Source organism: Staurois parvus, unplaced genomic scaffold (genome assembly GCF_062004578.1).
Source record: "Staurois parvus isolate SC_StPar_1 unplaced genomic scaffold, SC_StPar_1.0 ptg000686l, whole genome shotgun sequence".
Lineage (NCBI taxonomy): Eukaryota > Metazoa > Chordata > Amphibia > Anura > Ranidae > Staurois > Staurois parvus.
The window spans coordinates 4,469,131-4,485,459 of NW_028318482.1; the positions used below are offsets into that span (position 1 = coordinate 4,469,131).

General features: G+C 40.7%; 1 protein-coding gene and 1 pseudogene across 1 annotated transcript in view; one reads left to right on the plus strand and one right to left on the minus strand.

The window, feature by feature from the left end:
• The window catches only part of LOC149447462 (synaptotagmin-1-like), a 348,270-nt gene that overhangs the window by 293,934 nt on the left and 38,007 nt on the right, over window positions 1-16,329 (minus strand). The window lies entirely within an intron of this gene.
• Window positions 8,482-8,599, plus strand: LOC149447463 (U2 spliceosomal RNA; annotated as a pseudogene).

The window sequence follows — 16,329 nt, forward strand, 5'->3', positions numbered from 1 at the left end:
TTTTTCTTTTGTATTGGTTTGTGATGCAATATTTGCACATCTCTACATAATTGTCAAGTTTGTGATTTAGCATTTATATGTTTGGGTATTACTGGTATTTTAGACACTGCGCTATTTTTGATTTTTTTCTTAATACATCTAACATATTATTTTCAAGATTTTATTTACATTACTCTTCAAAATTATTTTTACAATTTTCTATTAGATGCTACTTTCCTTTCAATCAAGGAAGTTGAAATGCCTCTAGGATTTGCAAGAATTGTAGAATCTGCATAATCTAGGTTCAACAGCAGCAGATATAGGTGTCTCTAATAAATACAGATTACAGATCCTAAATCTGCACTGACAGATGGCAGAAGTAAGGAACATGTCTTCACTGCAACCTTTTGGGGTCCGATCAGAATAGAAATAACTCCCTCTGTTGAGTTTATTTTAAGGTGTATGTTTCTTGACTCTGCTCCTCATCCTTGTTAGACTGTGATCCTCATCCTTGTAAAGCGTCTTGTACACTGTACTGATGTATGAGCATCAAACATTTCTGGCAGAAAAAAAATGTGAGGACGGGATGTATATCACTTGGGAGTATTTCTACATATTTACGAATATGCACATGCAAGCAGAGAGCGTGGCATTTGCGAGTATCTGCACTTGTTTGTGAGTATAGATGCAAAAATACTCACCAGCAACTCAGATTCTGGTATTTTTTTATTTTACTGGTGTATACGCAGAGTATGTTTATGGGCCTGTGTGTACAGGCACATTGAAAACAATGGATCAGAAATAAAAAACGTTTGTATGCCTGAATACAGAGTGTTTTAAAGCAGCAGTATGCAAGAGGCCTTAAACCGTGATCCTCATTTAAGTTTTTGGTCACTGAACTGGAACACACGTGCATATGATGTGTGTCAACCCTTCATTGGCTGCATGCTTGTTTTGTATGCACCAGGTAATAAAGCAAGAAAAAGCATAATAGCCCCAGAAAAGAATAAAAAAAGCCAACAAAGGCAGCTCAAATACTGTTTTTCTATTAGGTTCCCTTTAAAAAGGATCTGGACTTTGGGGATTACACTGGGGAGGCAACAACATTTCAGTAAAATGTCAAAATTGTTATTATTATTATTACATTCCAAATCCCCAAAATAAATAATAATATAATTGGTTTATTCATGCAGACAGTCAATATACAAATTAATTTATGACCACAACCCACAACTGGGCAGGAGGGGTAAGTATGCCTGAATCATAGTACAGATCAATGCATTTTACAGAGAGCAGTGCTTTTTCGGGATTAAATAAATGTGAATCTGTAGTTATTTGACATACTATCAGTCCCAAGCTTTACCGTTAAGATGGGAAATGATCACATTACATCAAGGAAAACATCCCTTGAAAAGTAAACAGCCTATTTGAATTTAGTAAATCAACCCCATGCAGTCACACTCACAAAGAACATAATCAAGGTGGAAAAGTCCAAGGTATTCGTACTAGCAGTCCCCATTATTAGCACCCAAATATTCAGAACACAGAAAACTCCCTTAATACCAGGACAGCAGTGGTCCCCAAATAGAGGGCCTGTTGGGAGGAAAAGAAAAACCTGGGGCATAATGAGGGCCAAAATGTCCAAAAGACACATCCAAACTATCCCTTTCATTAAGGCAAGGAAGAAAGAAAGAAATCTTACCTGTGTAGGGGTTAAAGAGTAGAAAATGGTGGACCAACCACCTAGCCACACATCAAGGTTTTGTCTGGGCAGATAATCACCTTTTACCCAGAAACCCTCTAACCATCTGATTTCCAACAGGTCTACCCCATTGTGCATCATTTCTGGTGGGCAGGACCCAAAACAATGCAAAAAAAACTAAACATGTATATCAAGGTGGAGTGCATGCTCAACCTTTGGCTCACAACATCATCAAGTAATTGGACATGATAATAGAGGTATCACTCTCTGTCACCAAGCACAAAAGGAAAGGGGGTAATAGGCACCAACCTGCCGGCCCAAAACACTGCACCAGGAAGGACATCCATAAATCCCAAATATGAAGGGGTCAAAGAAATTAACATTAAGATAATCCAAATAAAAGGGGTAAAAGGGACCGATAGAGTGTAGATGGAATGAAAAAATAGAAAGGAGAATGGTTAAGAAAGAAAAATGGGAGAAAGGGGGGAGAGGGCAAAAAACACATAAAAGAGAAAAAAAGTTAAAAAATGTATGTGCAATAGAGTTATGTAGGAAGGGGAATATACTAAAATGGACACAGTAAGATGCCTCCTGGCTATGGGTCAAGTCAAATGGTTTCCATGAAAAGTAGTAGTTGTGAAAATAGTTGTGAAAATTCTAGCAGATCATCAAACGTACATCAAACGGATTAATATACAGTATTCGATATTTCACAACTGGGCCAATCCTCTTTAGCACGATATTTTACATTTACACATGCTACAAAGCTGCATTTACACAGCAGATTGGATGCAATTTTACAGGGAATAGAATACTGATAATTATTGTATGCTTCTACACGTAATGATGCTTTTTCATCTAGGAATGTTTAGGATAAGTACATTGCCTACTGAGAGTACATGACAAGATTTGATTAAATTTTATCTAGCTGCCCTGCAGGTCACCAAGTGTAATGAACATAATACTTACAGTATATGTCACACATTGAGTCTTGTTTTAAAAGTCTGTATTATAGCAAATGAATATGTGGCATACAGAGCATACATTAAAAAATCTAAAATTCATCCTGGGATCAAATTAAAATACATTTGAGAACAGATCACCCAGAGACATTCTACATTTGCTGTGAACTGACTCCCAGGACTGGAGACTGACAGTTCAATCATCTCAATGTGATGTGTTATAAGAGAATTTTATGACATTGGTTTTTTGCATGAATGGGCCATTTATGTTAAATATACTGTAGGTACACTCCTTTGGTACTTTATATTGTTGCATTTAAACTGACTCAAGAGCTTCCCTCTGAATGGCTCTAAGTTATCTTCTTGGAATTGTTGCCTTGTTCCCTAATACCTTATAGTTGCCATAATCCTTAACTTTTAAATATCCCTTAAAGGAGATGTAGGGCCAAAGCTCTTTTGGCTCACTTCTCCTGTAGGTCACAAAAGTGCACTTAGTTCTGCACTCTTGTGACCCCTTTTCAGCCAACAGTGGGCTAAAGTCCGCTATAGCCTTACGTCACTCAGCCAGTCAAGGTTCTGGAGAGATCCCAACTTTAAAGTCAGAAACCACCCAAATTCCTGACCAGCAGCTGGCTCAGCCTCTCAGAGAGTCACTGAGAGCCAGTTTTCCCGTTTCCATCCCCTCTCCAGCTTGGCGCTCCAGTGAGCACTGGAGGAACAGAGAGTCAGTGATTGACAGTCACCGGCTCTTTGCTCACTGAAGACTGAAAACTGAGCGGTCTTTGATTGCTTGGTTCTTGGTCTTAGAGGTGGCAGGGGACTGATGCTGCATCCACATAGGTTAGTATATAAGTATATTTTTATAGTTCTCAAAAGCACCAATACCACCCATTCTCTCTAAACCTGTTGCATCCTTGCTCATACACCTTTAAGTATGACAGAAGGGTTGAAAAACACGGCATAATGAGAAAAAAGGCTTCATCACCCATTACCCTGCTATTCATATGCAATGTTAGGTTGCTTAAATACCTAAATCTGTATAGTTGCCATAATCCTCAACTTCTGAATGGCTCTGAAGCGGACCCTGAGAAATTGCAATTCACTGGGCAACATGGTAGAAAAAAAACACCTGCCCTCATTAAGTATGTAAACCTGCTACAGTCTAATGTATCATTCTGGTATTAATTGTTGTCCACTAAGCTTATGTGAGTTTATGAGAACCTAATACTAACCTGGAAAAAAGTATCACTATGCTAAAATCATAAAATCCACTGAGTTTACCTTTCATTAATTTTGTATAATACTGTGAAGACAGATTTAAAAATCTTCTCACAGGACTCCTCAGGGGAACTGCAGCTTCACGTCATACGATTTTAGTTACCTAACCTCTTTATCAGGTTACAATGTGTGAAGAAATAGTGGATACCCAAAGAGGGCAATACTATAACAATGAAGCATAATGGTAGCTATGTTTGTAGGCTCGGATATAGGGCCATTTAGAAGATGAAGATACAGGATACCAAATACAGGCATTGATGAATTGGGGAACGTGGGGCCCAATAGAGGAAAAGAGAGTATCCTTAAACTCCTGTAGATCTCAGGGTCTTGCAACAGGCCAAAAAAGTGGCCCCTGCAACTGCCAATCTCTCCACTGGGAAAGAATGAGATCCAAGGCCTAAAGGCACTAGCCTTGGCAGATGTATTTGGGACCATGAGGTCTGGCTCCAGAAACATGCAGCATTAGACACTACCCCAGCATTCTCCTAGTAGGAGGCAAAGCTGTTGATCGCCCCAACTCTATCTCTTTCTTACAGGAGGCTTGGTTTAGATCATATCTTCTTGGCAGAACAGCAAATGTGTAAGCAAAATTCAGCAGGGCCACAATTTCACCTAGCTTCCCAGTGGGGCCTCTTTCACCCCACAACAGCACTTAATGCCCACAATAGGGAGCAGATAATCCTATAATCCAGTTTAGACCACATTGATCTCGCTATCCTTCAAATGGTTATTTTGTTGCTATCTGGTGTACTAGATGTGCCTTGCAATACTTTCTACACATTTCGACATATAATATGGGGGGGTCATCTTTGGCAAAATAAAAAATTTTTATACAGTTCATCCCAAGTAAAAGCCATCTGGTATACTGCATCTATATAATGTACTGAAGGGTGTAATTTCCTAGCCCCCGAGCTAGTGAATGACAAAGTATGAAAGTCAGAGAAAGCCAAACATTGAGCAGTTGCAGTTAGAGCCTCATAAAGGCAGACTACATACAGTATACAGCAGGGGTTGGCAACCGTCCTTCACAGGCAGGTGATGGGTAGATCATGTCCCTTCCTTGACAACCCTCAAAACCTGGACAGGAGTGAGGTGATGTTTACTAGAACCAGGGGCGGACTGACAACTCATGGGGCCCCCGGGCAATAGGGGATCATGGGGCCCCTGTGTCCTTGCCCAAACTCAAAAAAGCCTATGAAAAAAGTACCAGGGGCATCTTATGGGGCCCCCTACTGACCCCAGGCCCTCGGGCAGTGCCTAAGTTTCCAAATGGTCAGTCCGCCCCTGACTAGAACTGATCCCCAGTATTTTCCTCCTGTAGCAGCTGAAAGCTGGTTTTTCCTCCTCTCCCTCCTGCCGGCATTCAGCTGCTGGGATTGTTTTCAGTAAATGCCACCCCTATTATCCAGGTTGCCCTTCCTTCTGCTCCCTGCCCCCCACCCCCCACCCCCATGTGCTCCCCTGGTTCCCCCCTCCTCGCCAGTGATGCCAGATTCCCCTTTTCTCCTCTCCCACTGGCTGCTGTGAGGAATGCTTTCAGGATGGAGAGTGGTAGAAGGATCCAGTAAATATGTCATTCGCTGGCCCCTTCGTTTTAAGTTTCAGTTTTTTGAATGGACAGCAAGATTGTGCAGATCTGTTGCTGTTCATTCATTCTGTGCAGCTGAGGCTGCATAGATGGAGCTTGAGAACTGTGTCCTCAACCACTTACTGTGTCTCAAAAGTGAGACATCAGACCTCTGTTTAGACCCCTGATATTTCAACAAAGCCCCCCAATAGAGCTGTAAAAAATTTGTAAAAAATAAAAGATAAATTGTAAAAAATAAAATTGCAAAAAATAATAACAATTAAAACCTACGGCCACCATCCACTGCCCTACTTATACTGTTTACTGTCCTATTGTCACATCCACTGCTCTACTGACAAAGTCCACTGCCCTACTGATACCATCCACTGCCCTAGTGACACCAACCTCTGAGCTAATGACAAAGTCCACTGCCCTACTGACATTGTCCACTGCTCTACTGACTGACAACATCCATTGCCCTACTGTCACCAACCTCTGCCCTACTGACACAGTCCTCTGCCCTACTGACACTGTCCACACACTGTCCACTGCCCTACTGACATTGTCCACTGCTCTACTGACTGACATCATCCATTGCCCTACTGTCACCAACCTCTGCCCTACTGACACTGTCCACACACCGTCCACTGCTCTACTAACACTGTCCACTGCTCTACTGATACTGTTCACTTTTAAGGCAGGCGAAGTTTATATTTTTACAGTGACATTTTTTAAATCATATTTTTCCTTACTATGTAGTTAGACCTTGCTAATTAATTTCTTTAAAAAAAAGGGCACCGGACCTCAGTGACCCTTGATCTCTTTCATGATGTTTAGGTAGCTCTCCACCTCTGAAAGGCTGCCTACGCCTGGTATACAGTATCTCTTGTCACAGGTGTCCTATAAAAGTCTACTTGTTAATTTACCCACCATATTTGTCACAGGGTACTATGTAATGGCAAAACACAAGGAATAATATGATATAAAGTTTTATTTTTCATGATATTGTAATTCAAGTTTAGAAAAACCCAGGCAAACTTCAATCTCTAATTCCCAAATGAATTATCTACTAGGACACTGATCTAATTATTACTGTTTAATGGAATATCACAGAAATCAGACTGACTGGCTCTGTCTCTGCTTATTTCTTTCAGTAACGTGCTTAGCAATATTAACTGTTCTTACCTCAGAATGAATACAAAGATGACCCTTTTCCCTAGCTTCATATCACATACAGTATATGTAATAGGGAAATATAGTGGCTGCCATATACTTTATACATGCAGTACTTTATAATTACAAAACTATCAAATAAACAGAAACAGCATTTATTATTATGATCCCTAACCCTATAGCAGGGGTATCAAACTGGCAGCCCTCCAGCTGTTGTGAAACTACAAGTCCCATCATGCCTCTACCTTTGGGAGCCATGCTTGTAACTGTCAATCTTGCAATGCCTCATGGGACTTGTAGTTTGGTAACAGCTGGAGGGCCGCCAGTTTGACACCTGTGCCCTATAGGGACCCAAATGAGGTTGAAAATGAAAGAACCATACCCTTCATAAATAATGATGTCAAGTTAGTTATTAAGATTCTTGCTAACAAATTCTCAGGTTTCATTACTAATTACAATTTTAAGGACCAAGTGTGATTTATCCTTCATAGACATGTCTATATCTGATTGAAAGACCTACAGATATGACTTCTATCTTGCAGTCAGTCTGGAATGGGAGAGTCTGAGAAAATAAATGTCACTTGACCTTCAAAAATTGTTTGGTGTCACTCACTGGTATAAATGTTTTATTTCAAAAAGAGGGGCTTTGCTCCAAATTGTTTGGCAACATTGGAGAAAAGGCGCTTAAGGGGGCATTTGATCGCAATATACAAATCTTTAAATGGTGACTCTGGTGTTGGGAGGAAACTATTGCACCTAAGGTCTCTAAAGAAGACATGTGGCCACCACACGCTGAAGTTGGACCAGAGCGGGTTCATTCTGAAAGTGCAAGGGGTTCTTAACTGTTACAGCGGGAAGGATGTGGAGTGTAGATACATTCAAAAACCTTCAAAACCTAAATATTTTTCTTATCAAATGTAATGTACAGGGATATGGAAAATGGCAGTGACATAAACACTCACTCAGGTTGAACTGACTGACTTTATTCAACCTTACTAGCTATGTAAGTATATTCCTTCTCCACCCACTGAAACAATATGAATGGCAATCTATATTACCAATGCTATTCTTTAGAGAAATGCTAGACAGGGTTGTCCTCTGTTCCCCATATTATTCACTATCATGCTCAAGCACCTAGCTATAGCTATCCAAGAAACCCTAATATAAAAAGGAGTGTAATGTGGAGGAAGGGAATACAAACGTTTGTTACGTCCCTCATCTTTACTCATCTCAGCCTGGTCAGAAAACAATTTCAAAGATTTCAAATAAAAGGAAACAATTTCCTCTCTCATCTGGGGATAAAGCTGAACCCCATTTCAGTCCGCGATTTATTTGAAAATTCAAACAAAATGAAACAATTTTCATTTAATTCTCTACCCTGGATGGGAAGGATTAACACCATTAAGATGACCCTCCTTTTAAAAACAGCCTATTATTTCAAGTGGCTGAAATGACTGTTTCTGTGCCCTCTCACATTATACTGAATGCCCCCAGGAAAGTAACGCAACTCATATCTTTTGAGCACAAACATCAAAATAGACTACCTGGATACATTGGTTGGCAAGAATGTACTATGCTGCATGACTGCTGTACTAGTCCATTTAAATGCCTTCCCTTTCCACCATGCTGATAAATAGATGCAGATGTGTTGTCTCCACCTGTCATCCAAACTGGGAAGACAATTGTGGCAAGTCCAGAGGTGCTCTCTATGGATCGTCACAGACCGATATATCTTTGGGTGACTACTTTTACTCCTTCACTGAATCTATGGAGAAAGGCATGATTTCCACTCAGGCTGGGCTGCTTATATGTCCATCTCCATCGCTTCTCGGCCTTTTGGCTAAGATCAAGTGTAGTATCTGTTCTTATCAGTGTCCAGTAGGGGTGCTCCACGGTCATTCTAGCTTTGCGGGGATGACTGGTTGTATAGTACCCCTGCTGGAATGATGAGGGTCTGGACGGCTAGTACCGGGGGGACAGAAACCGGGACGCCCACACATAGCTGGGGCCTTGGAGTAATTCCCCCGAGGAGACCGGAAGGACCCAGTTCCTCCTGATTTGGACGGATCTACCTTGTCTAGCCAGGGGTCAGGAAGGCAGAGAGTCCACAAACCAGTGCCCCCTGAGTAGTCGCCTCAGGGGTGCCACTAGTAACACCTGGGTGTGGGACCCCACTGTGTGAAGATAGCACATGGTCACTGTGTTTTCAACTTTTTCTGCACAGTGCCCTTAGGACCAGGCCTTATGGCTAGGATCAGGGCAATTTTTGCTACAGGCCTCAGAGCCTGGTCTGTGCACTATTTGGCACGACCACTTTTTTATTTTCTATTTATTTAATTTATTCACTCCCACGTATTGTCACTTTTTCTTTACTTATGTGTGTGTTTTTCTCACAGGATGGAGGGTGTGGGTCCTCGGGCCTGCCCTGAAGTCTAGGGGGAGGATGTGTGGCCTTTTGGTTCCTACCTCCTCTGTCCCTAGGGGGTTTTCTCTTCGGGAGAGCCCCCTGACCAAGTACTGGGTGTCCGGCTTCGGCTGGACACAAGGAACGGTGGTCCACTAGGCCTTTAGGCCAGGAGGACCAAATGGGAACCTTGTCTCTGTCAGGAGCTTCGTGCCTCGGGGGATCAGGGTAGTGGTCCATCCCCTTCGGGGGAAGGACAAAGCACACCCCTAAGTGCACTTTTTCGTGTGGTGTTTTGCACTTGCACTTTTTTTGTGAACACTTACGGGTTTTTCGTTATAGTTGTACGTTTGCGGACTTTAAAAAAAAAATATGTCCATCTCCAATACACAGTTGAGAGGGGTGAATGATGGGGTGAGCAGTTTACAAAAAAAAATATAAAATTTATTTTGTTTTTGGCACAGCAACAGGCATTTTCTCTACTTGCTGAACATTTTCTGAAGTTCACCACACAGGTTACAATATGAGTATATACATTTCTTTAAATCTACCAAGATCTAGCCACCACATCTAAGGAATGGTAAGGTGAAATATATTACATTTTTGTTCTTCTTATTTATGCTTTATGGATCAGGCCCATTCATATGGGGGATTTCATTAAAGCCCTCTAGAACAGTGTTTCTCAACCTGTTTTTCAGTCAAGGCACCCTTTAAAATTATGGACAGTCTTGAGGCACCCCATTCTAAAATGGGGTGCCTCTAGACTATCTATAATTTTAAAAGGGCACCCCGTTCTAAAATGTAAAAAAAATATTCTAATACTTTTATACAACACAGCAATATCCAACATTAGAGGTCATTTATTTTTCCAAAGCAAATACACTTTTGCACACTGGTACTGACTAGTATTCCAGTGTTTCCCTTCTCCTTCAGTTTTTATTAATCACTGAGCTACTGTGACCCCAGCACTGATGGAGAGGGGCAGGGAGGGTCAAACTAGGATCCTGTGCAGGCAACTGACATCCTCCTTATCAAATGATGATGTCATTGGTTGTCAGGACGCCAGTGGCTAGAAGGTCGTAATGGTGCACAATGAAAACCTGTGGCTTTTTGTAACTAAAAGACAGGATTGTTCCACCTGCTGGCTTGTATACAAGTTTTGGACAATTTTTAGACTTTTTGCCAAGGCACTCCTGTAGAAACCACAAGGCACCCCAGGGTGCCTGGGCTCCCTGGTTGAGAAGGGCTGTTCTAGGATAACAAAACTAGACTGCATACTGTAGGAAGCTCTGTTCCTTATGGGCAGTATTTCTTGCTAATATTGGGTCAGTTATAGCCACCTATGGCTTCCATGATGCTGCTATTAACTTCTGTTATTTGTTACTATCTAGTCCTTAAGGTACGTATGTTTCTAAACGTTACCAAGCAGCAAATTATATATTTTTGTCATTGTATGAAGTGGATCAGTAAATATTGACACATGTTCTGCCCCACATTTTTGTAATTTTTCTATGTTGTATTGAACTGAAACAGGTCATTCTTGTTCTGTGGTATACTGCCATCTAGTGGTGGTCTTGGACCACACCACCTTGTTTATTTATGTGAGTAGGTATTTCCCCCTGTTTTCCCCTCCTATTTCCAGTTCTAATTGGCTCAGACCAAGCTAGACTGTCCCAGTTTCTCTCATGTTCCCTCAGCTGCTGTTACTTCTTTGCAGAAACAGGGCTTAGGAATGATATTGTCTTTCTACACTTCAAAAGACTGGAAAAACATCCCCCGGAGTGCATTTAAATGAAGAAAAATTGCATTGGATTCAACTTATGTGTCTTATTGGATAGTTAAGCTGCCTGTGGATGATGCTAAGTCAGCAGGTGACCATACTATCTGGACAGACTGGGTCTAAGGTGATATGTTCATGTATAAAGTGGCATTTGAAACAGAACAGGTGTGGTCAAGTCTGTGCCTAAAAGTGAGACAGATGCTGTAATGTTGGAAGGCAGAGAAGAGTAAAAAAAAGCTCCAAGTAAGAGATTCCTCTGCACCAGACACAATTATTTAAATAAATGTTCTGAGATTATGGAATGTGCCTTTAATATTACAAGGTGTACAAAGTATATGCTATGTTCCCAATCAGTCACCAATTCTTTTTAAAAAGCTCTGTGCAGTATTACACTCTCTATTCTTCTCCCTTTCATTGTTTTGTACAGTTTAGCTGTAATTGCAATCAGTGTCTTTTTACTCCCCCCTCACCCCTTCCCCTCTATATCTTTCTCTCACACCAAGGCATGCTTTTTTAGAACATGCAATTTCTTTCACTTGTTTCCACCCACGCTTTGTCACTTCTCACTGAAATGCATATTTAAGATCTGATACGTGCTTAATTTATCCCTAATTATTCCTTCTATTATTGTTTTTGTCCAGTGGCCCCTGGCTGCATGTTATTACTACAGTGACGCACATATACTGACCCCTAACTACCATCATATGTCAGCTGACACGCACTTGGAGCTGATTTTTTCATTTTTTATTGCCTGGGCTCTTAATTTAGCATTTTTGTAATCTATTTTGCTATTCATTTTATAATTAGTGAGTAGCACTTCCCATTAGTCCTCCCAGTAGGTACCTACTATGCAATCTACAGGCCGCATGCAAACAGTAAGCACAACCCAAAGTCAAATACCCCACAATATAAAGAGGAAGCTTGCCAATCCAGCATAGAGTATATATCTAGTATATGTAGTTTCTTCTTTGAGCAGCTGATTTAGGGATGTATACTAGAAAGAAAAACAAAAGTGGAGCATAGCTAAGCAAATGAACAGGTAAATTGGAATTCGGCTCCAATCACATTAGCTCGATTTCCAGTACGACTTTGATCCTACTTTGCATTCACTGGATCAAAGTCGCATCAAAAGTCAGATCAAAGTAGTGCAGGAACTACTTTCAAATTGCTGCGATTTGAAGTCGCACAGATTTCAATGTTACTGAGAAATATGGGTGTGACTTGTCATGCGACTTTGCACCCCAAAGTCGCATGGCAATTTGCCCATTTGTGAATGGACTCTAAGGCTTGGTTCACACTGCCTTGACTTGAGATCCGACTTGTGAGACTCTAAGTCACATGACGTGAAATCCCATGTTAGTCCATGTTAGTCAATGAGAGTTGTTAGCACTCCTGAAGTTGCTCCGACTTTACAAAAGGTTCCTGTGCTACTTCAAGGAGACTTCTATCTGACTTGTGCCTATAGACTTTAATGGAAGTTGTCTCCAAGTCGGATCCTCATCTATATTGATGTGATTTGCATCCGACATTACAGGAAGATTACCCAGGCAAAGTCGCATGGCATGAAAGTCACGCATCAAGTCTCATCAAAGTCATACTCAAGTCGCATCAAGTCGCCTGGCAAAGTCGCACCATAAGTCGCTCGACTTTCAGGTCGCAGTAGTCTGAACAGACTACAGGCTGTAATTAAAGCAAAAGGTGGTTCAACAGAATACTGACACAAGGGAGTGATCCTTTTTCCAACTCTGTGATTCTGTTTTTGGATTTTCTAAGTTTATCTGTGACAAGTTGGTGTCATATCTATCACTTGGATGTTATAGGAGTAAATACAGCTGTATAAAACAGAAATGGTTTCTTTCTTCATTTCAGGCCGCAACCATGCAAAATGTGATTATTTTAAAGGGGGTGATTCTTTTCCATACACACTGTACCTGTACCTGCTCTGTGTAATGGTTTTGACCAGAGAAGCCCTGATCCTCCTCTTCTAGGGACCCCCCCCCCGGTGCTCCAGGCCCCTCCTCTTCAGCGAGTGTCCCCATGAAAAGCACAGACACAGTTTTGTTGGGGGTACAGAAATGCTGCTCTCGTGCACATCCCTAGATTGGATCGGGCTCAAGTGAGAATGAAGGGGGGCTTGGGGATCCTGCAGCACAGAAGAGTTTTTGCCTTAATGATAGATAATGCATCAAGGTTGAAAAACATAAAGCCTGGTACACACAATGAGAATATCGGACAAATGATTGTTGATTTATTTTTTTTTTTGCATGCTAGTCTTATATATGAAATGAAGAGGTTACTAGAGTTACGAAAATTCTCATACGACAGAATACAGCTTTGGAAGTGATATAATGTATTGCATTGTAATTTATTCTTTTGTTTGCGAGCATCATTGGTCTTAGTCACTCGATTTATTTCTTATAAGTTATACTCTACCGATTAAACAAAAATTGCTTGTTCTGGTATGAGAAACATTTTTGTGTCAGACTAATGGACGACAGCTCCGAAAGCGTATTTATCATCCGATTTTCTCTCTTTGTCAGCTTTAGAACCACTTTAATGTATTTCAGAAGTAGATACTAAGCATTTGTTTATCTATTGTTATCATGATTCACCTCCTTACTCTGCACCTTGTTGACTTCCATTATCCAACAGCACTGATGTTGAGCCTTGGTACACCCGATGTTGGGATGTGTTTTTGAAGATCTCTTGAAAAGTTACTGGGTTCTTGATATTTCAACCTGTCAGCACGGTGAACTGCATACATTGATTCTATATCACCAGTCCATCTGCTGACACTCTTAGATGCACTCCACTTTTGTTTTCCTTTTGAACAACAGTATTCATCATTTTCTCTGCCTAGGTACTACCTTGGACCTGACTTGTACATGAACAGGCACAGTAGGAGGAGCAATTTTTAGATTCCCCACATGATGCCATACATCCCAACTTTTGAAGTTGAAAGAAAAGGACACCTTGTGAAGGAGAAGAAATGTGGTGTGTGGAGCGAGTCGTGGGGAAAATGGGCAAATTGCTGAATATTGGGCATGATCTAATGGAACATGTGTGAACAGAGTTAAAAGCTGGCTATACATTGCATTTTGAGCAGTGTGGGGGCTCCCCCAATCTACAAAGGTAAATTGTTTAACCACTTGCCGACCGGCCGTTGTATATAAACGGCCGGACGGTGGCACTGCAGGGTCGGGTGGCCGTCAATAAACGGCCTCCCCGCACCCTGCTTGTGCGCGCTCCCTGGGAGCGCGCAGCACCGCGATCCGGTGCCCGCTGTGTCCTCCGGACACAGTGAAACACCGATCGTCGGACGGGACCTCTGTACGAGGTCCCGATCATGTGATCACTGATTGGCCAATCAGTGATCACATGCAAAGTAGTAAGCAAGATGTCACTTGTGACATCATTGCTTACTATGTGTGAAATCTGTGAATGATCACAGAGGTCACATGGTACAAGGCTATTCACAAAAGCCTTGTACCATGTGACAGGATGTGACCAATCACAGCTCACTCAGTTCTTCTCAATGAGTGCATGAATGCACACAAAGAGAAAGAGAAATGATTGCTTTTACATCCTATATGGGTGTAAAAGCAATCAGTGTAAAAAAAAAATCTTCATCACCCCTCACAAGTAGTACAGTGTCACCATGGTGACACTGTACTGCTAGGGTGACAGTATGTAAAAAATAAAAATAAAAATAAAAAATAATAATATAAAAAAATAAAATAAAAATGTAAAAAAAAATGTTTAAAAATTATAATTTTTGCTTATAAACTAATTTTTACTAAAAAGATAACGGAATAAATTTTGGCTAAGATTTATGATGAAATATTATTTATTTGCAAAATTTTATAAAAAAAACACTTTTTTTCAAAATTTTTGGACATTTCATTTACATAGCAAAAAAAATACAAATCCCAGCGGTGAATAAATACCACCAAAATAAAGCTTTATCTATCTCAAAAAAATGGTAAAAAATTAATTTGGGTACAGTGTTGCATGACCGCGCAATTGTCATTCAAAGTGTGATAGCGCTAAAAGCTGAAAATTGCCCTGGTCAGGAAGGGGGTAAAAGTGTCCGGTCTGGAAGTGGTTAATCTACTTTTGTCGAAGGAACATTTTGGAACATTTTCTGTCATTCATTGTCTGCAGCTAATTAGTGGTTGATCTGTCAGAATACAATGTCCCGGCAGGTGGGAGTCCTCTATCCACCTCTTTGTAGATAGGGGAATCTGAAATTTTTTTTCACTGTACCTACAACATACTGCATAAATACCATGCTTTCAGTGAAGGTCTCATTAACCGCTTCTGCACCGCCCTATAGCAGAAATACTACTATATATAGATGATTTTGTAATTCCGGGTAGGGGGCGCACACATGCCCTACCCACGCAGCCATTTCACACTGGCACCCGGCAATCTCCGAGGATTTCTGATGGGGGAGAAACCTGTATGTAAACAATACAGATCTCTCCCCTGTCAGCTCCTGCACACTGTTTTGTATGGCTCTGCATAGCAGAGCCATACAAAGCAGTGTGCTTACAGTGAAACATAGCAGACAGCCGCATAATAAAACAGCACACAGCACACAGTTAACCCTTTGATCGCCCCAGATGTTAACCCTTTCCTGCCCAGTGCCAGTAGTACAGTGTCAGTGCTATTTTATCAGTGACACCAAGACAGTTCCCCCCAGTTTCAGAATGCCCGCCACAGTCCCGCTGTAAGTCACTGATCATTGGCATTACTAATAAAAAAAAATTCCAGTATATATACACCGCCATTTGTAAACGCTATAACTTTCACATAAACCAATTAATTTACATGTATTGGGATTTTTTTTTTAGTAAATACATGTAGCAGAATACATTTTGGCCTACATTTATGACAAAATTATATTTTTTTAATTTTTTTACTGGGCATGTTTAAAAGCAAAAAGTCAAAAATATTGTTTTTTTTCTCAAAATTGTCAGTGGGTTTTTTTTGTAGCGCAAAAAATAAAAACCGCAGAGGCGATCAAATACTACCGAAAGAAAGCTCTATTCGTGGGAAAAAAATGTCATTTGGGTGCAGCGTTGCATAGTTACAAAATTAGTAAAAGTCCATCCAGTTTAAACATTAAAATTGTATAACCGCACAATTTTCAGTTAAAGTAATGCAGTGCCGTATTGCAAAAATGGCCTGGTCAGGAAGGGGGGTAAATCCTCTGGAGGGCAAGTGGTTAACAAAACCCTAAAAGATCAATAAAATAAATAGATAAAGCAGAATATACATAGAAAGCTAATATTGTCTGAGCCTACATTAAAAAACTTAATTGAAAAAAAAAGTTGCAACATTCACAGCAAAAAGCAGTTGTTACGAAAAAAAAACACTTTGGTTAGGACACAACATAGGGTTCAGGGGAGAGTTCTACGTAAACACTGCACAGGATTACTCAGAACAATGTAATGTACAGCATAGCCTAGCAGTAAAGAG